The sequence below is a fragment of the Ailuropoda melanoleuca genome, chromosome 11 (genome assembly GCF_002007445.2).
Source record: "Ailuropoda melanoleuca isolate Jingjing chromosome 11, ASM200744v2, whole genome shotgun sequence".
NCBI lineage: Eukaryota > Metazoa > Chordata > Mammalia > Carnivora > Ursidae > Ailuropoda > Ailuropoda melanoleuca.
In genome coordinates, this window is record NC_048228.1 from 77,301,378 (window position 1) to 77,322,579 (window position 21,202).

General features: G+C 39.4%; 1 protein-coding gene across 12 annotated transcripts in view; it reads left to right on the forward strand.

Moving 5' to 3' along the window:
• The first annotated feature begins 6,064 nt into the window (after window positions 1–6,064).
• The window catches only part of APBB2 (amyloid beta precursor protein binding family B member 2), a 318,990-nt gene continuing 303,852 nt past the window's right edge, over window positions 6,065–21,202 (forward strand). For 3 of the 12 annotated variants that reach the window (XM_034671900.1, XM_034671907.1, XM_034671902.1), the window contains exon 1: window positions 6,067–6,281. The gene's annotated coding sequence lies outside the window, so the exon portion shown is untranslated. Of the gene's footprint in view, window positions 6,282–21,202 lie in introns of all 12 variants that reach the window. The other 9 variants (XM_034671905.1, XM_034671897.1, XM_034671898.1 and 6 more) reach the window with 5 other exon arrangements.

The window sequence follows — 21,202 nt, forward strand, 5'->3', positions numbered from 1 at the left end:
TCAGGCCCTTTTTATTTATTTTTGTAATGAAACAGATTTAAAAAAGAAACTTTGCTAAGGCAGACATTTGGCATGTTAAAATTGAACTTCAGTTTAGTTTCTAAAATAAATAATTCCACTTTTTTTATTCTTTAAAAAATGACTGCTCCAGGAAATGCTTCTAAAATAACTGATATTCCCCTTGTTAAAACCAGGGTTGTTATTGGATGGATTCCAGTGAGTGTTCTTTTTCCGGGGTGTGAGGGTGGGGAATTGGGGCGGGAGGACGGGGACAGTGTGGGGAGAGTGCTGTACTCCAGGCCAACATACACAGATTGTAGCCACTCAGACCTAAGAGTGTGGTTCATATAATGGCAGTAAATTATTTGGCATATTGTAAGATATGGTCTGGAGATTAAAATAAGAAGGAAAATGTTTACTGTATCTAGATCAATTAGAATATTCCTTTTAACTTCTGTGTGGAGCTCTTTTTGTTGAAAGAATCACTGTGTTGCTGCAGAAGCAGCCTTGCTCCTTCCTCTATTTAGTTCATATATTTTGCATTTCATGTGAATGAAGAATGACTGAAATGTCAGCTTTATCAGGGTAGAAACTTTGGTCAGTGCTTAATTCCCAGCACTTAGATAGTGCCTGGCACATAGTGAGTGCTCAAGAAAAGTATATAAATGAATGAACTAACAATTAGACAACCCAGACGAAAAACTGCATCTACCACTTTTCACTGAGCAACTTCCTCAAGAACTCTGTAAAGGTGGGGTGCCTGGGTGGCTCAGTCAGGTGAGTGTCCAGCTCTTGATTTCGAGCTTAGGTTATGATCTCAGGATCCTGAGATCGAGCCCCCAGTTGGGCTCCAAGCTCAGTGAGGAGTCTGCTTATCCCTCTCCCTCTACTCTAACCCCCTGCTCTCTCTCTCTCTCAAATAGATGAAATCTTTTTTTAAAGATTTTATCTATTTGAGAGAGAGAGAGAGAGAGAGCACAAGCAGGGGGAACAGCAGAGGGAAAGGGAGAAGCAGGCTCTCTGCTGAGCAAGGAGCCAGATACGGGGCTCAATCCCAGGAGCTTGGGATCATGACCCGAACTGAAGGCAGATGCTTAACTGACTGAGCCATCCAGCTGCCCCTAAATAAATAAAATCTTAAAGAAAAAAAAAAAAACCACACCTCATAAAGTAACAATACCTGATATTTGTCTGGTATTCAGATTAGAGGCTACGTACGTGTTCCCATAGTTCCCTGTGCCTCGCACAAATCACAGTGCATTCCTTTTTTTTTTTTTTAAAGAATTTTCATTTATTTATTTGACAGAGAGAGACAGCCAGCGAGAGAGAGAACACAAGCAGGGGGAGTGGGAGAGGAAGAAGAAGGCTCAAGCAGAGAAGCCTGATGTGGGGCTCAATCCCAGAACGCTGGGATCACACCCTGAGCCGAAGGCAGACGCTTAACGACTGCGTCACCCAGGCGCCCCCACAGTGCATTCCTTAACCTAAGTCCTTGCAGGAAGCGACTGGGTCTCTTGTCCATGGTTGTGTCCCCAGTGCCTTATCTGGCAGCGTTGCAGTTTCTTAGTAAATATTTGTTGAATGAACACATAGTGTTAAAATTTCTATAATGCTTTCATATTTGGTTTTATCAATTGGCAATCCCAGGAAGTTGGCTGATAGTATCACCCCAGTTTCACAAATGATGGAACAAACATTAAAGAGAATAAATTAGTTATCCCAGAAAGCCTCAGGTCCTAAGTAGCAGAGCTAGGAATACAAGCTCTAAATCTACTCATTTCTTCATCCCTTGTTCTTTCCAGGACAGACTTTAAAACATGAATAAGCATAAATTTTCCCTCTTTGCTCCCTGAGTTGAAACCCTCTCTACTTGAGAGCATGACAGGGGACGTTACCATATGAAACCTTTTCCGGATTGCCTACTGTCTTCCCCATCAGCTACAGTCTTTGTTGGGTGCCAGTTTGGGTTATTCATGATAGATTCTTTTAAGTTGCCTGTGATGGGTGCCTATGATACATTCTTTTTGAAAAAAAAAATTAAACAATTTTAATGCTATATTCTTTTCTCCCGAACATTTTGAGGTATAAATTTATTAATACTGTGGATCCAAGTTTTTAAAGTCAAATTTCCAGGGTCACCTGGGTGGCTCAGTTGGTTGAACATCTGACTCTTGGTTTTGGCTCGGGTCATGATCTCAGGGTTGTGGGATTGAGCCTCGTGTTGGGCTCTGAACTCATTGTGGATTCTGCTTGTCTCCCTCCCTCTGTTCCTCTCTCCCTCTCTCTCAAATCAATCAGTCTTTAAAATAAAATTTCGAAAGTGGGGAGAGGAATGTTCTCCAATGTATTTTTGCCTGGTCCTCCTGGTCATTTTGAGATAGAAATTTCTGAAGTGTTGAATTGGCTTAGCTGGTATTTCTGGACTCAGGCTCAAGAAGGAGGAACCTTCTCTGTGATACTAGAATAGAAAGAATAAAACGCTGGCCAAACATTTAAGAGTCTGAAATGGCGCAAACATCTGGGTGCACATTTTGCCAAAGACCAAGCAACATGTAGCCAAGGTTCTAAAGAAGGATTTCAAAATCTGTGAATCTGATCTAATTCTAATTTATGTTTCGTCTCTGTTGAGAAAGATCATTTGATGGCTCCAGCAAGATTTTACCCGATTTGATTAGTGGGTGAGAGTTGGTTCTCCCAGACCACTGTATTTGAACTTAACCATCATTACCTTACAAATAACTTTACAGAGTTACTTGAACAATACCCCAAAGCTTTGATTTCATTGTGACATGGCAACACGAATTTAATTCCCTTTGCCCGCCGTGGGCATTGACCTTTAGTATTAGAACAGAGGCATCGAGGGGAATAAATAAACTGCCAGTATTGTGTTTCCTCCAGGATCCAGCCACGGAAATATATGGTAGGGACTTGAGCAGTTCTGCGTGGAAAAAAAACCAAACAAAACCCTGCATTTTCTTTTTTCGCCGGGTGCCCGGCTTCTCAAATCAGGCGGGACAAGCTATTGTGTTTGCTCTGGGTCTTACAAAGTGAGATCACATCATCCCTCGATGCGGCTTTTTTTATTAGCAGCTTCACAGCCCATGCCTTTGTTGTCCTGCCGCACAGTAGGACAGGCCGATGAGCAGTGAGCGCCATACAGGCTTTCCAGGGAGCGTTTCTGAGTTTGTCATTTTGCCATCTGTCCTCTTCTCCCCCTGGCTTTTTCAGATTATCCACGTTGTGTGCAACTCTTAGGCTTCTGCTTGGGTGGTGGGGATCCCGTAGGTGGATGCTAAGAAGGAAGTGGAGGTGAGCAGTATTTCAAATAACTTAGGAGAAAAGAGAAAAATCTCGCTCCCTCTCTGAGGTGTCTATCAGACCTAAGATAGGAAGTATTAGGATTATGTTATGTTATTTCTCAGCGACTGTTTACTTTATTTTTGAAACCACTAGAATCTCTCCCCTAAGATTTGGGTCATTTGGTCAGGAAGAGGCTGGGACCTGATGCCATAAATCACTTGTTTCCAGCTGGTGGGGTGAGCGCGCATCCTTCTCGTCTCTCACAGGTGGCTCGGTGCAAGTGTCGCGGTATCTTGTTGAAAACCTTTTGTCCTGTTTTGAGCCGTGGGTCTGTGCCGTTGTCAACAGGACAAGTAATAGGACCAGCGAGCTTTCGGTGTGATCGGCAGTTTCTGGTCAGGACACCTGCTGCCCGAGCACAGTGAGACCATTGTTTCTCTGATTGAACATGCTCTGGGCACGGCCACCACATCTTTTCTAGCCTGCAGTTAAGTCTTTGGTGTTGTTTTTTTTTTTTTTCCCTGCATGCATTTCATTTTTGGTGGAACAAATGTCTGTCTTGTTCTTCTGGTTTTGCTGGTATGAATTTAACGTGTGTGTGTTTCCTACAAACTTGTATTTCAAAGACTGCGTGCCGAGGCGTGGTCGTGGTGGAAAGAGTGCTGGGTCAGAGTAGAGGCAGGCAATCTGGACTTTTATCCCCAATCCTCTCATCCCTGCTGTGTGGCCTCAGGAAAGACATTGGAACTCTCTGGGCATCTGGGGTCTTCATTTGTAACCTGAGGGAGTTTTGGGGTTCTTGGAATGATGGATTGCCAAGTCCCCAATGTTAAGATTCCCAGTGAGTTTGTGTTTTCTGGGATGCCGAGAGTGTCAAAAACGGAGTGTGTCAAGGGTTCACTAGGGCAGGGCTCCTTTGAGACCGTAAGTAACACCAGGAGGCGCTCTTATTAATTAAGCAAAAATTAAGGGCATGGCCAGTGATAGAGAGTTTTGGATGCATCAGTTAAAGGAGGGAAAGAACTATGGTCTTCTTGTCTCATTGTGGCAAGTTTGCAGTAAACAAACAGAAATTTATTATTTCTCAGAAAGTAGTGTTATTCAGCCCTGGAAATGTTATTGGACACTTGGGTTTTGAACTTCTAAATTAAGAATTATTGAGCTCAGATAAATGAAGACTTCTTAACTTATTAGCTCTTACCGTTCAGATGAGAAGAAACCCACAGATCAGGCTAATATAGGATAGACATCCAATTGCTGATTTGTATTCCTGTCGTGTTTAATAAAAATCTTATTAAGAAATACTGTAATTCTACAAGTTATACATATGAGTTGTGGAAAATTTGGAAAACACCGAGAAGGAAAGACAAATAGCTTCTAATTCCGTGACCCAGAAATAGTTCTTTTTTCATACCTTTGTGTCTTTAATTACATATACTTAGTTTGTAGAACAAAATTGGGATCATACCATACATACATAACTTTCCTGTGTTCCTTTTGAGATGATTTTTGGGCCTGACCTTTCAAATGAAGGTGGAGATTAATGTAATATTATGCTTGGCACACTTGTGACAGGGTCTGTTTTGCCTTACAGAAATAGAATTGTAGCCCTAGTATCTGAAAATAACATTTGTCCTGTTCCCTCTTGAACAGGCTTTCAGTATTTAGCATATATAGATGTTGTCATAACTAATATGACATAACTAATATAATTTTAAAAAAAGAGATTCCTCTTGCCCAAATATATGATGCATTTGATAATATTTATTTTTTATTTTATTATTTTTTAAAAAAGACTTTATTTATTTATTTATTTGACAGAGAGAGAGACAGCCAGTGAGAGAGGGAACACAAGCAGGGGGAGTGGGAGAGGGAGAAGCAGGCTCCCAGTGGAGGAGCCCGATGTGGGGCTCGATCCCAGGACTCCGGGATCACGCCCCAAGCCGAAGGCAGACGCCTAACGACTGAGCCACCCAGGTGCCCCTTGATAATATTTATAATTCACTTGTTGAATATTGGTTTCATATATCATTTTTCTCAATTAGGAAATGAAAGATGATAGTTTCCCCTTTGGATTATTTAGCCTATAAAATTTTCTGTTACATCATTTGCTTTGCATTGAAAATGCATCTTAAATCCTGAACCACATTGGAATTCTTTATGACCTTTCCCTTATGTGTCTTTTGGTGGTGCCCTTTGAAGTCCTGAAATGTTTTTATATTTGATTGAGATTTAATCTGGGTTTCATTTTACTTTTTAAAACATATTGAGCAAGTTAATTTTCTGTTCGAGTTCCTAAGGGGAATGATTCTAGCCCTCTGTGTCCCAAGAATTCAGACTGAGCCTTGCCAGAACATTCCTGTGGTTTTCCACAGGGCAGATCACTGTGTTCATGAAATTTTAGTTGTAGCTTGTGTTTTCTGTGGTTAATTAAAACATCTGGCTCTTTCATTTTCCACGAACAGAATATAATCGCTTGGCCGAACATTTTCAATAATGATTAAATGCCTTAGTCCTCCTTTAGGATAGCCCAAACTTGTCTTTCGGACACCTTATATGCTGTTGTCTCTGTTCATTAATGATTTTAAACAGTTGGAAAACATTTGGGGTTATCCTGCCAAATGTAGACTCTTGAGAGGGAGAGAGAGAGAGAGTGAGTTTGTGAATACGAATCCCTCTAATGGCCTGGCTTTTCCAGAGAGAGAGAGAGAGAGAGAGAGTTTGTGAATACAGATCCCTCCAGTGGCTCTGGCTTTTCCAGAGAGAGAGAGAGTGAGTTTGTGAGTATGAATCCCTCCAATGGCTCTGGCTTTTCCCCTGCAGGTCGGAGCTGCTGTGGGTGCGCTGCTGTGGTCTGTGGCCAAGCATGGTGCTGTGGCCGGATCTGCCCAGCCGTGGAACAGAGACATTTGCTGGATGGAAAATCCATAAAAGAAAGCTCCTATGAAAGCCGGAGACAGACGCTAACTAAGTAAAATCAGGTTAGTATCAGAAAGGCTGGATGAAGTAGATTGGGTCAGCTAGGGAAGAGCTGTTTTGTTTATTCCATAAAGTGTATCTGAAACAGCCCCAATTAGTGCTTCCCAGTTATTCGAGAGATTCCTAGCATTGCAGAGATGGCCTGACATATCTCCGTGTGCAGTGAATCTCTGTCTTCCTTCTTCGTCTCCTTTGCCCCATCCTCTTGCTCATCTTCCTCTCCTCTTTCAGAGAAGGGAAAGTCTTCAGCATAACATATGTAAGAGGCCCCAACCAGAGACCCCCCATAACAGCCACAGTGATCTTGGCTTGATTTTGGAGAAAAACCCTGTTGTTGAGAAAGCCTGGGCTTGTGCTGGTGCCTTCAGACTTGCCCTCATTTGTGTTTTCACACTGGGAAGGGGGGAATCATGGAGACCCCCCATTTCTCTTGGGGCACTTCTGGCCCTGGTTTGCTTGGCAAGATTTTACTTACGCTTATCTCCCCTTAGACAAAAGCTAGCAACATGTTCATTTTTGGCAGTGTGTGCATGTGGCATGGAGATACTCCTATAGCACAGGAGAAAAGAAGTGTCCTGAAATAATAGGAATATAGAGAAATGCAAAATAGCCTAACGGTGGACCAGGAGAATGAAACCGAACAGCCGCACATGGAGCAGTAAGGTGGGATCATTCATTTTGAGAACGTGTACTATACGTACAGGTAGAGGCACGATGAACAAGTCCTATTGGCTATTCAGGGGTAACTCAGCATTATACAGCAGGAACAGTTCGTAAATGCTCACTAGACAGGAGCGAGTCAGCGGCCTTGAGAACCTGTAAAGTAGTGAGTGTCTGTTGACTTCCCCCGCCCAGCATCCCTTTCCTCCTTTCAATAAATCACCCAGATTTTCCCCGGGCAGTTCGTCACCCTTCCTTTGTTTTCAGCCTGTCTAGTCGGAGGAGGTGACCTCACTGCCTCTGTTATGGGCATGTGACAGAAGCTTGGCTAGTCAGGGTCACAAGGATCGGTTTATGGAGGACCCAGTATTTTCACTGACCACCTTGTAAAAGGGTTTTTCCTTTTTGTAGGTTTGTTAAGCTGGAGCTGCTATTTTTCCCTCCTTTGCTACCACTGAAGGAAAGCCTTTCTGAGAATAAAGTTAACACAGAAGAGGTCAGAGCAGGGAGATACAGGAAGTGAGATGGGGGGGAGGGGAAGGGCGCACGCACGCACACCCACCCACCCACCCATACACCCATACAAAACTTATGACCCCAGATGCAGCCCCATCTAGAGCCAACAACTCTGGTTTCACTTTCCTGGCAGGTTAGGGAGTTAGTTTGAAATAGATATCCATCACTTAGATCCAAACAGGTCCTGATTGGGAATGCCTTCTAGGTGTGAGGTCTTAGCGGGAGATGATTGGCACCCCCTGTCTTCAGGGGCTCACAGCGGAGGGGTTGGGCCAGATTGGTATTCTGACACACAGTGTGAAAAAGGTATCACTAGAGGTAAAAGCTAACTTCTGTGGGAGTAGAGGTGCAATTATGAATTCTGCTGGGTGTTGGAGAGACTGGCAGAGAGCTATTATTTAACAAAGGGAGAAGTAGAATTTAGTCTTCAGGAACATTAAAGAAAAATACATTTAATTCAGTTACTTGCTTTTTGAGTCTAAAAGAAAGAGAGGCTTTCCAGAGCTTCTAGTTAAAGTAAATAGCAGATAAGGAAGATAATTTCAGAGCTTCACTAGTAGTAAAATCCTGGTGTTTACAGTAAACACAATTGTTTTGGGAGCAGCCAAATGAAAGGGTTATCAGAAAGCTGTCCAGAGTTTATTTTAACACTGCAGGGTAACAGCTGCTCTTCTCACTAAAACCTCAGTTGGCTTTCTGTTCAAGCAGGATTCCAAGCACATGATGAATTTTAAAGATTTATTTCTCCTTAATGTTAGACTTTATTTTTATTTTATTTTTTATAATTGACACTGTTTGCTTTTTTATATTTTATTTTTATTGGTTGATTGAGACAGAGAAAGAGAGAGAGAGTGTGTGTGCATGGGGCTAGGGGGTGGGCAGGGAGGACCAGAGAGAGGGAGAAACAGAATCTTAAGCAGACTCCATGCCCAGCGTGGAGCCTGACACAGGGCCCAATCTCATGACCCTGAGTTGACCTGAGCCAAATCAAGAGTTGGATACTTAACCAACTGAGCCACCTAGGCACCCCTGTTTGCTTTTTTTAAATTAACAGATTTTCTTTTGGGGGGTTAGTTTTAGGTTACAGAAAAATTAAGCAGAAAATATAGAGAGTTCCTACATATCCCTACTGCCATTCTGAGTTTTCCCTATTAACATCTTGTGTTACAAATTGTAACATTTGTTACAATTGATGAGCCAATATTGATACATTATTATTAACTGAAGTCCACAGTCTACATTAGGGTTCACTTTTTGCGTTGTATCTTATGTGGGCTTTGACAAATATATGATGGTATGTGTGTACTATATCATAGAGTCATGTGGAATAGTTTCAGTGTCCTAAAAACCCCGTGTTCTGACTGTTCATCCATCCTCCCCTCCCTCTGAATTCCTGGCAACTACTGATCTTTTTCCCTGTCTCCGTAGTTTTACCTTGTCCAGAATGTCATATATTTGAAATCACACGTTATGTAGCCTTTTCAGATTGGCTTCTTTCACTTAGAAATAGGCATTGAAGATTCCTTTGTGTTTTTTGGTGGCTTGTTAGCTCATTTCTTTTTAGTGTTGAATAAACTATTGTCTGGATGTACCACAATTCATTTATCCATTTGCCTGTTGAAGGATATCTTGGGTGCTCCTAAGGTTTGGCAGTTGTGAATAAAGCTGCTACATTCATGTACAGGTTTTTGTGTGGACATAAATTTTTAGTTCCTTTGAGGAAATACCAAGGAGCATGATTGTTGGATCGTATAGGAAATGTTTAGTTTTGTAAGAAATTGCCAAACTGTCTTCCAAAGTGCCTGTACTATTTTGCATACCCACCAGCAATGAATGTGACTTTGTTTCTCCACATCTTTGCCAGCATTTAGTGTTGTCAGTGTTTTGGATTTTAACCATTTTAGTAGGTGTATGTGGCATTTCATTGTTATTTTTATTTGCAGTTCCCTAATGCTGTATGATTTTGAGCCTCTTTACATATGCTTGTTTGCCACCTTTATATCTTCTTTGGTGAGGTATCTGTTCAGATCTTTTGCCCATTTTTAAGTCAGATTGTTCATTTTATTGTTGAGCTCTGAGAGTTCTTTGTATGTTTTGCATACCAGTCCTTTATCAGATAAGTCTTTGGTGGATATTTTCTCCCAGTTCTGTGGTTTGTTTTTTTCATTCTCTTGACAATGTCTTTCTCCTTGCTGAAGTTTTGTTTTGTTTTGTTTTGTTTTTTAAAGATTTTATTTATTTATTTGACAGAGATAGAGACAACCAGCGAGAGAGGGAACACAAGCAGGGGGAGTGGGAGAGGAAGAAGCAGGCTCATACCGGAGGAGCCTGATGTGGGGCTCGATCCCAGAACGCTGGGATCACGCCCTGAGCTGAAGGCAGACGCTTAACCGCTGTGCCACCCAGGCGCCCCTTAAGTTTTTAATTTTAATGAAGTCCAACTTATCAATTATTAATTCTTTCATGGATTGTTGCTATTGTATCTAAAAGTCACTGCCAACGCAAGTTCATCCAGTTTTTCTCTTTATCTTCTAGAGTTTTATAATTTTATGTTTTATATTTAGATCTATGATCTACGGATATTTTGAGTTAATTTTTGTGAAAGCTATTAAGGTCTTTGTCTAGACTGATAGTTTTTATGTGAAATTACAGTATTCTAGCACCATTTGTTTAAAAGACTATCCTTTCTTTATTGAAGGGCGTTGGCTCCTTTTGTCAAAGGCCAGTTGACTGTACTTGTGTGGGTCTGTTTCTGGGCTCTCTGTTTTGTTCCACTGATCTATTTGTTTATTCTTTCAACAGTACCACATTGTCTTCATCACTATAGCTTATAGTAAATCTTCAGTTCAGATAGTGTTAGTCCTCTGACTTTGTTCTTCTCCCTCAGTATCGTATTGGGTATTCTGGACTTTTTGCTTCTCCTTGTAAATTTTAAATCAGCGTATCAATATCCACAAAATAATTTGCCAGGATTTTGATTGAGATTGTGTTGAATCTGTTGCTCAAGTTGAGAAGAACTGATATCTTGATGGTATTGAGTCTTTCTATCCATGTATGTGGAATCACTCCATTTATTTAGAACTTCTTGGTTTCTTTCATCAGAGTTTTATAGTTTTCCTTATATGGATCTGGTACGTATTTTATTTTCATTTATTTTCATGCTAGAATAAACAGTATTGTATTTTTAATTTCAAATACCAATTGTTTATTGCTGGTATGTAAGAAAGTGAGTGACTTTTGTATATTAACTTTGAATTCTGCAAACTTGCTGTAATTGCTTATTAGATCCAGAAGTATTTTTATTGATTCTTTGGGATTTTCTGTATAGATAATCATGTCATCTGTGAACACAAAGACAGTTTTCTGTTTCTTCCTTCTCGATCTGTATGCCTTTTATTTTCTTGTGTTACCTCACTAGCTAGGACTTCTAGTATGATGTTGAGTGGTAGGGGTGAGAAGTATCGTGCCTTGTTCTTGATCTTCATGAGAAGGCATCTAGTTTCTCACCATTTAAGTATAATATTAGCTATAGGTTTTTCATAGATGTTCTTTATCAAGTTGAGCAAGCTTCCCCCCCAATCCTAGTTTGCTGAGAGTTTTTATCATGAATGGGTATTGGATGTTTATTAGATGCTTTTTCTACATCTATTGATATGATCATATGATTTTTTTTTCTTTTTTAGCTTATTGATATGATGGGTTATATTAATTGATTTTTGAATGTTGAACCAGCCTTTTGATGGGGATAGTGTTGAATCTCTGGACCAATTTGAGTAGTATTGCCATTTTACCAATATTAAGAGTTCTGACCCAGGGTGCCTGGGTGGCTCAGTGGGTTAAGTGCTCACCTCTTGATTTTGGCTCAGGTCAGGATTTCAAGGTTGTGAGATTGAGGCCTGTGTCCAGCTCTGTGCTGGGTGTGGAGCCTGCTTAAGATTCTCTCTCTGCCCCTCCCGCCACTGCTTGTGCGTCCACTCTCTCTCTTCAAAAAAAAAAAAAAAAGAAAAAAAAAGCATTCTGATTGATTCATTAACATGGGATATGTTTCCATGGATTTAGATCTTTTTCTTTGTTTAAGATTATTTATTTTACAGAGGGTGAGTGAGAGAGAACAGGGGGAGGTGCAGAGGGATAGGGAGAGAGAGAATCCTAAGCAGACTCCCCATGAAGGAGGGAGCCTGATGCAGGGCTCCAAACCACAACCCCAAGATCATGACCTGAGCTGAAACTAAGAGTCAGATGCTCAACCGACTGACTCACCCAGGTGTCCTAGATCTTTTTAAATTTCTTCAACGGTATTTTGTTGTTTTTAGGGAACATACCTTGCACTTTGCTATTAAATTTATTCCTAAGTATTTTTTCTTTTTGATGCTTTCATAAATGGAATCATTTTTAAAATTTCATATTCAGAGTATTCATGACCAGTATATAGAAATACAGTTGATTTTTTTTTTAAAGATTTTATTTATTTATTCAACAGAGATAGAGACAGCCAGCGAGAGAGGGAACACAAGCAGGGGGAGTGGGAGAGGAAGAAGCAGGCTCATAGCGGAGGAGCCTGATGCGGGGCTCGATCCCATAATGCCGGGATCACGCCCTGAGCCGAAGGCGGATGCTTAACCACCGTGCCACCCAGGCGCCCCTGAAATACAATTGATTTTTATATATTGATCTTGTTTCCTTAAACCTTGAACTCGTTTATCAGTATTGATATTTTTTATTGTGTTGTGACTTCTTTAGGATTTTCTATATACCAGATTATGTTATCTGCAAATAGAGATAGTTTCATTTCTTGTTCAATCTGGATGTTATTACCATTATTTTTTACAGTGATTTGAAAACTTGGCTGTGATATGAGAAATACAAAGTAACATGCTTTGGAGCTACTAATGAAATCATCCTGTTATGTAGCTTTTGAAAAGAACAAAAGATGATAATTCTGAAATTTATCTCCTTATTATCGAGTTTATGCAATCGGTGAGCTTCTTAGCCACTCCTATATCTTTTTTAGGGAAATACCTATTCAAATTCTTTGTGTATTTTCATATTGAGTTATTTGTCTGTAAGTCCCTTTTTAGATACATAATTTGCACATATATTCTCCCAGTCTGTGGTTTCTCTTTTCATTTTCCTGATGCTGTCCTTGAAGCTCAGAAGGTTTTATTCAAATTCCAGTTAGTTAACATACAGTGTGATATTAGTTTCAGGTGCACAATATAGTGACCCGTCACTTCCATACAACACCCAGTGCTCATCACAAGTGCCCTCCTTAATCCCCATCACCTGTTTAACCCATCCCTCACCCACCTCCCCTCTGGTAACAATCATTTTGTTCTCCATAGTGAGAGTCTGTTTCTTGGTTTGCGTCTCCTTTTTTCCCTTTGCTCATTTTTTTTTCCCCTTAAATGCACATATTCATGAACTCACACGGTATTTGTCTTTCTCTGACTTATTTCACTTAGCAAAATACACTGGCTCCATCCATGTCATTGCAAATGGCAAGATCTCACTCTTTTTTATGGCTGAGGAATATTCCATCATCTCTATATATCACATCTTCCTTATCCATTCATCAGTCGATGGACTCTTGGGCTATTTCCGTAATTTGGCTATTGTAGATAATGCTGCTGTAAACATCAGGGTACATGTATGTCATTGAATTACTATTTTTGTATTCTTTGGGTAAATACCTAGTAGTGTAAGTGCTGGATCATTAGGTAGCTCTGTTTTTAAGTTTTGAGGAACCTCCATGCTGTTTTCCATAGTGGCTGCACCACTTTGCATTCCTACCAGTAGTGCAAGAGGCTTCCCCTTTCTCCACATCCTCATCAACACCGGTGGTTTCTTGTGTTGTTAATTTAGGCATTCTGACTGGTGTGAGGTGATATCTCATTGTAGTTTTAATTTGTATTTCCCTGATGATCAGTGATGTTGAGCATCTTTTATGTGTTTGTTGGCCATTTGTATGTCTTCTGCCCACTCTTTAATTAGATTATTCATTTTTGGGGTGTTGAGTTTTAAAAGTTTTTAATTGTAACAAAGTTCAGTTATTCAGTCTTGTCTTCTAAAGTTCATGATTTTATGTTTCTAAGTATTCTCTGCCTAACTAAAGGTCACTGACTTTTACCTGTGTTTCTCTCTAGAATTTTCATTGTCTTAGTCCTTACGCTGAGGGCTTTGGTCCCTTTGGGGTTAAGTTTTGGGTATGGTGTGAGGTCAGGTTTGCTGAAAAGACTGTCTTTTACCTGTTGATATATCTTAGTACCTTTGTAGAAAATCATTTGACCATAAATGTAAGAGTTTATCTCAGAACCCTCAGTTCTATTTCGTTGATTATTTATGCCTGTCCTTATGCTTGTTCCATATTATACTTAGGTTTGCAATGCAGTTTTTCTGTGAAAAAGTTTTGTTCAAGAAATAAGGTTAAGTCACAATATGTCTCTATTTATTTTTACTATCATATCTTTGTTACTTTTCCTCTCCATTCCTATTTGAGTCACTCTCTTAAAAGTACCAGTCTCTGGTTATTTTTCTTTGGGATAAATGTGGAAATCTGAAATGGTAGAAGAGAATGCAAACCAATTTAGATGGATTTTCTAGATTACAGTATGCATTACTTTAAATAAAAAAATGCTTTGTTTTTCATAAAGATGGTAAGCATTCTAATGCCCATTATCCATTCAAATAAAACAGATTAAAATTTTCCATTACTTCTGTCTTAATCATTACTGATATCTACTGACTGAAGGATTTGCAAGTTTGGTATATTATCTCAAGAATTTCAAGAATTTTCATTAATGATGATATGAATTGAGCTTTTTTTTTTACATAAAATGATAAATTTCACAAAACTATTATTTTATTAAATGGAAAATCTATGAATTACAATGTTTTGGGTTTTAGAAACGTATGATTTTACGTATCATAAAAACTGAACATTTTTCATAATAACATTAAAATGCCACCTGTATTTTTTTATATTTACCTGTGCTCTTTTTGTCTTCTGTTAGTATAGTTCTCAATAAGCAACTGTGCAGCCATTAAAATAATTGGATTGGAAATATGAAGACTGCAAATTTTTATTTCTTTCTTAATTACAACTCTGTAAAAATTGTGAATAGTTGTGATTTAGAAGGGGAAAAAAAGGTCAGTGCTTTCTTTGGTGACGTTTGGATTCTAGTTGGCCATTTTATTTTGTTTTGTCATTAAGTTATAATTTTGTTCGGGGAATGACTAATTTTTAATATGAAAAAACATAAAATTTTGGTCTTGCTGAAATTCAGAGACATTTCCTTTCTCTGACATACTGCTGAAAGCTGACTTCTGTCACTGGGCTATAATTGAGTATTAAAATCAAAATTAGATCTAGAACATGTTTTTTGCGGTTCCATTAGTAGGTCAAGCCATGCTTCCCAGTTTTCGGAGGGCTCAGTTCAGGATGCCTTCTCTCCTTCTACCTGGGTAGACCACCTTGATGGGAGCAGACATGTGTGTTACCTGGCCCTTCGCTTTCTTTGGCTGTCCTTTGGCTGATAATGTCACTGCATAAAAATGTATCCATAGAGCAACGTGGAATTATTCTTTTTATTGCTCATTTAAATTTTTTTTTTGAGGATTTACTTATTTATTTGACAGTGAGAGACACAGCAAAAGAGGGAACACAAGCAGGGGGAGTGGGAGAGAGAGAAGCAGGGTTCCCGCTAATCAGGGAGCCCAGTGCGGGGCTCGATTCCAGGACCCTGGATCATGACCTGAGCCAAAGGCAGACGCTGTAACAACTGAGCCACCCAGGCGTCCCTTTATTGCTCATTTAAAAGAAAAAGGCAAGGGCGCTTGGGTGGCTCAGTTGGTTAAGTGTCAGACTCTTGATTTTGGCTCAGGTCATGATCTCAGGGTCGTGGGATGGAGCCCCGCATCATGCTCTGTGCTTAACGTGGAGTCTTCTTGTCTCTCCCCCTCTTCTCCTCTCCCTGCTCTCTCTTTCTCAAATAAATAAATAAAATCTTTATAAAAATGTAAAAGAAAAAGCCATAGGTAATCTTTCACTTGTAACTCCAGGACTCAGGAAGTGGGTATCGTGGATCTTTTAACCCTGCCATTCCTTTAAATCTTTTCTTTCTCTTTGATGCCTTTTAAAAATCTTTGGGGGGCGCCTGGGTGGCACAGCGGTTAAGCGTCTGCCTTCGGCTCAGGGCGTGATCCCAGCGTTACGGGATCGAGCCCCACATCAGGCTCTTCCGCACTGAGCCTGCTTCTTCCTCTCCCACTCCCCTGCTTGTGTTCCCTCTCTTGCTGGCTGTCTCTATCTCTGTCGAATAAATAAATAAATAAATCTTTTAAAAAAAAAATAAATAAAAAAAAATAAAAATCTTTGGGACCTATTTGCAGAATGATGGATGGACCCTATGAGGCATGTAGTTTGTAATATGTTTTGGGAAAATATGGTCTTGGTCTTGTTTTTCTTAGGGAGCTGAAACAAAATATGGCTGGGTGATAGTAACTTCTTAACTGCCCCTTGCTTTACAGAGAGTCTTGTGCTGACTGATGTTTGGGGTTTGGAATGATTGAACCACTGAAGTTTGAGTTGTGGTACGGTGACATCTGTGAAGGCTCCAGACTATTTATTATCATTTGGTTGCAGATGAAGCAAAATCAGATCAACCTAGTCACATTCACTGAACCAGTACAAGAACGAAGAGAGTATCCAAAATTTGCTTTCATTTGGAGAAACCACATTTTTGTGTAAATGTGTAGTGGAGATGTTTATGATAAATGTTAGTAGAGTTTGGCATATTACATCTGTTGATTTTTTGCTTGTCTTTATAGTTTTTATGTGAAATAATCGTGAATTATTAGGTTTCCTTAAAAAGCCTTCAAAGATACCATACTTGAGTGACTTATAATCAATTGTTATTTATTTTAATGTAATTACTAATATAAGAACAAGCAGTAGTTTCTCAGTCCTATATTGACCTGTAATGAATAGAACATTTAATTTGATTATACTGTCTGAATACGGTCTATATTCACGACATGATAACTGTTCATAGCTTCTGAAATTTCCAAATTGATTATTATCTGCTCAAATAAGAATTGATCTTCCACTTCATTCATAAACAAAAATAGTCTACTGGATGTTTTTATACAGACAGTATCTAAGCCAGTAATTTATTTAATAAATGAGTATCAACATTAGTCTAGCTAGCATTAGGAAATTGCTCTGTGTAATTTGCCAGTGTGCCCTTTTTAAGATTTGAAGAAAATGGCTTTTCCTGCAATCATCATACAGCTGAGGCCCTTTGAGGACAGATTTTAGAATCTTAGTAACTATTCTGTGTTTGGTTTCATAGGGGTGATTCTTTTGAAGATCTAAGTTTGCAGACGGTTTGTTAATGCTGTGGTTCATTTCTGGTGTCTGGTTAAAGAATGACAGTACCTAGGAAAGTAAGAAGATACTAGCGATTTTTACCGAAGACTCACCTGAGAAATAAAAAGTGAAGAGTTCCAACCATGACGTTGGACCCTCAGTGCTTCTAAAACTGGATCAGAAATGACTGTTGCTCTGAGCGGGCATTAAGTTATGAGTAATAAGAAATGCTGAATTAATTTTACTTAGTTCAGAACAATTCAGTTAAATATCAAGTGAACGTGTTAAAGTGCCCTACATGGAAGGTTACTTTGATAGTTGCTGGATGGAATAAAATGAAATATCCTGGGGGAAAGACAGCCAGAATAAAACCCCTTTTGGGAGAGCTAACATTGTTTTGAATGTGTCCAGTATGCTAAGTACTTAAGCACTTTCTCAGCTTTCCATGGGTGGGGTGGGAGACTTCATTTGATCCTCACAACAGTCCTATAACAGAGAAGCAGTATTACTCTGTTTTATAGATGAAGAACCTTAGATCAAATGGTCTTATCAAAGCCTCACATCTCCTAATTTAAATTTGGATATGAATTTTTTTCTTGAGCTCCATTGTATACATGTATAAATGAAAGCACTGCCTATAAAGGGATTGACCTATGGAAAACTCTCTTTATATATACCTCTTTCTTTATGTATCTTTCATTATTTTTATAATTAGATAATAAAGGCCCAGAGAACTAGATGAAGAGAATGCTTTGGAATTTCCAAGGAGAGAGTGGTTAATATGGATGTAGATTAATTTGGAGAAATAAAATTTTGTTATTTTTGATAAATTAGGAGGTAGGAAGCTGTCAGTGGATGGGTGTTTTCAAGGCTTTTTATCTGAGGAAAAGATCTAATCAGTCTCTCAGAGGCAGAAATAAAAATGCAGGGTATGTTTGGGAAGTCCTCGGTTTTATAACCAAGGGATGTGGCCCACCGACACACTCGATCAACTCACGGTGAGTTACCCGGAGGGATCTGGTTGTGAGGGGAATCAGACACTCCCAGTCAGAGAGAAGGCAGTAATTAGGTAAGCAGTGGACATTCCTCACCATCCTGTGTCCCTGCTCTGCCCTCATTGTTTGAGAACTTCAAGCTTCTTTGTGCTGTATCATGGGAGCTCCCTAGAATTTGACAATGGTGAAGGGCCAGCAAAATGTTCAACTTGATGATGGTTAGAGACTCCAGTCTGTCTGTTGCTTTCTTGGTATTTTCAACTGCTAGTATTCATAGTTAAGTACTGCTGTGGTCTAAATGAATGTGTCCCCCCTACTCCCTCCCCTGCCCTCCCCCATGCCCCAATTCATAAGTGGAAATCCTGACTTCCCAAGATGATGGTATGAAGAGGTGTTGACCTTGGGAGGTACTTAGGTCATAAGGGTAGAGCCCTTGTGAATGGAATTGATGCCTTACAAAAGAGTTTCCATAGAGATCCCTAGCCCTTTCCACCACATGAAGACGCAGTGAGAAGGCCAGCTATGACCCAGAAAGAGGGCCCTCACCGAAAGACAACCGTGCTGACTCTGTATTCTGGGACTTCCCAGGCTCCAGGACTGTGAGAAATAAATTTCTGTTATTTATAAGCCATCCAGTCTGTGGTATTTTGTTATAACAGCCCAAAGGGACTAAGACAAGTACCTGTGAGATGTTAATCCCTACCCTGAGCCCCTTTCTTTTCCTGAGGTTGTGTCTCAGACAAAGAATAAAGAAAGAAGTAAAAGGTCAGCCACAGAGAACCTTTACAAAGCTGTGATCCCCAGCCTTCATCTTTGCTGTAAGATGTTTCTGGTTTGGTTCACGTAATCTCTGTTGTCTAGAAGAGCTTGGCTTAGTCTGCGGTGGGTTGGTTGTCTGACCTGTGACACAGTTTGAGACAAAGCAGGTCAGTTTTGATACCCGTAACCATGCAGAAAAGGGACCAGTGCTTGAGATTAAATTATCTTCTTTTTTTTTTTTTTTAAAAAGATTTTATTTATTTATTCGACAGAGAGACAGCCAGCAAGAGAACACACAGGGGGAGTGGGAGAGGAAGAAGCAGGCTCATAGCGGAGGAGCCTGATGCGGGGCTCGATCCCCATAACGCCGGGATCACGCCCTGAGCCGAAGGCAGACGCTTAACCGCTATGCCACCCAGGCGCCCCTTGAGATTAAATTATCTTCTAAAATAGATGCCAGCGGAGAGCAATTTGGCAATATATTTCAAAATTTAAAATCGCCAGCAATTTCATAAATAGGCTCACTTAAAATTATGCCAAGATATTTGTACAAGTTACAATATAGCATGTTTATAGAATGAAGTATGTGTGCTGATTTGAAATTATCTTATAGATAAAATATACTATATAATAATATATACATACACATATACATATATGTTCATGTATCTATATAAAATGAAAAAACGTTTTGCAGAATCATATGAATACCATTCTCTTTTGTCTAAATTTTTTTTTAAAGATATATATGCTGGTATATATACTTTTTCTCTAAAAAGATATGAATGTTAATACACTGGAAAATTTTTCTTTTTCTTTCTTTTCTATACTTGAGTTTTCTAACCATGTTCATTTATTCATTTTCCTTCCTTTTAAAAAAAATCAGGAGCTAACTGGGTAGTATGATCATGAACCATTTTCCTTCATTATATTTGCATGTAGTTTATAAAACCCTACTAAGTGTTTTTAAAAGCACAGTACATTTTTCTCTAATATTCATCTATCAGCCTTTCTTGTCCTCTTTGCATGTAGAGGAGTGGGGTGATCTTTGTGGGAAAAGTGGTAAAGTATGTGCTAAGCCAGCAAACGCTCCCTTGAAAGCTTATTAGTTAAAACATTGAGTTGAGCAAGAGAAAGGAAAAAGATATTTACCAAATGTGATTTGAAGGACAAAGAATCCCATCTTGCTGGAGTGCGTTTGAAAGTGTACTTTTATGCTCAGTTTGTTTGCTTTAAATATGGGCTTTGGGCTGGACTGTATTTGCTTTTCAGACCACAAGGCTGGAGGTGGTCATGAAAGTCTCTCCAGTCTGATTGCTAATCAGGAAAGCTGTTTGCTAAGAAAGGAGCGCCTGCTTGGAGTAGAAGTAATGACTGATGGCACAGATAAAGCCAGTGTGCCTTTTAAATATCTTTGGACTTCTGTGTCTAGATTTGCTTTTCTCTTAATTAAAACCCCTAGACACGGGCCATAGGTCAAAGGAGATGACTCCTTTAAACTCTTCCAATAATAACTACTGCTTAAGTTGTGTTTTTTTTTTTTAATTTTATTTATTTGAGAGAAAGCAAGAGTGCAAGAGCGGGGGAGGGGAGAGGCAGAGGGAGAGGGAGAAGCAGGCTCCCCGCTGACCAGCTGACCAGGGCTTGATCCCAGGACCCTGAGATCCTGATCTGAGCCAAAGGCAGATGGTTAACTGACTGAGACACCCAGGCTCCCCACTTACTGCTTAAGTTTTCAGCTCTTGATGGACTTGTCTGAAAATGGTTTGATTTGTTTCTCTATGGTGTGATTTACCTCCTTTGGTTCCAGTTTGCTGAAATTTAATAATAATTAGGAAGATGACAAATATTTTTTATTTTTATATTTTTTAATTTTTTAAAAAGATTTTATTTATTTATTTGAGAGAGAGACAGAGAGAGAGCATGAGCTGGGGGGAAGGGCAGAGGGAGAGGGAGAAGCAGACTCCCCGCTAAGCTGGGAGCCTGACATGGGGCTTGATCCCAGGACCCTGGGATCATGACCTGAGCTAAAAGCAGATTCTTAACTGACTGAGCCACCCAGGTGTCCCCCTCCTTTTTTTTTTTTTTTTTTTTAAGAATGTAGGCAGTGGTTCTCTGGAGAATAAGCCTATGGTAATACCCCTTATCTATATATATATTTCAATCTCTAATACCTGATGTTTCATTTAAAAAAATCAGCAAAGCCATGTATTTTTTATAGATTCAGAAGAATTTTAGTAACTTCTTTTTTCCTAAAATGGTTTGATGAATAGCTCATCAGAATCAGTAATATTTATTTTTGCCTTGTCTTCCTTTCTTTTTATATATTTTACGTACTGATATCTGTCCCTCTTATGCCAAGTCATGTCAGGAAATATAAGCTCCATGTTTTAAAGTACTCGAACCATAGTATAGGAATTGTAATCTATTAGGGAGATTAAGGAGACAGTTTCCAAAATACATATATATGTCTACATTTGTATTTGTATGTGTGTTTGTATGCAATTGATTATGTTTATAATATAGAAAAGTGGACACTGGATATCATGATAGAGAAAAACTGATATTACCTTCAATAAATACTTAGTTCCCACAAGCACCTGATAATTTAAAAACTCACAGTAAC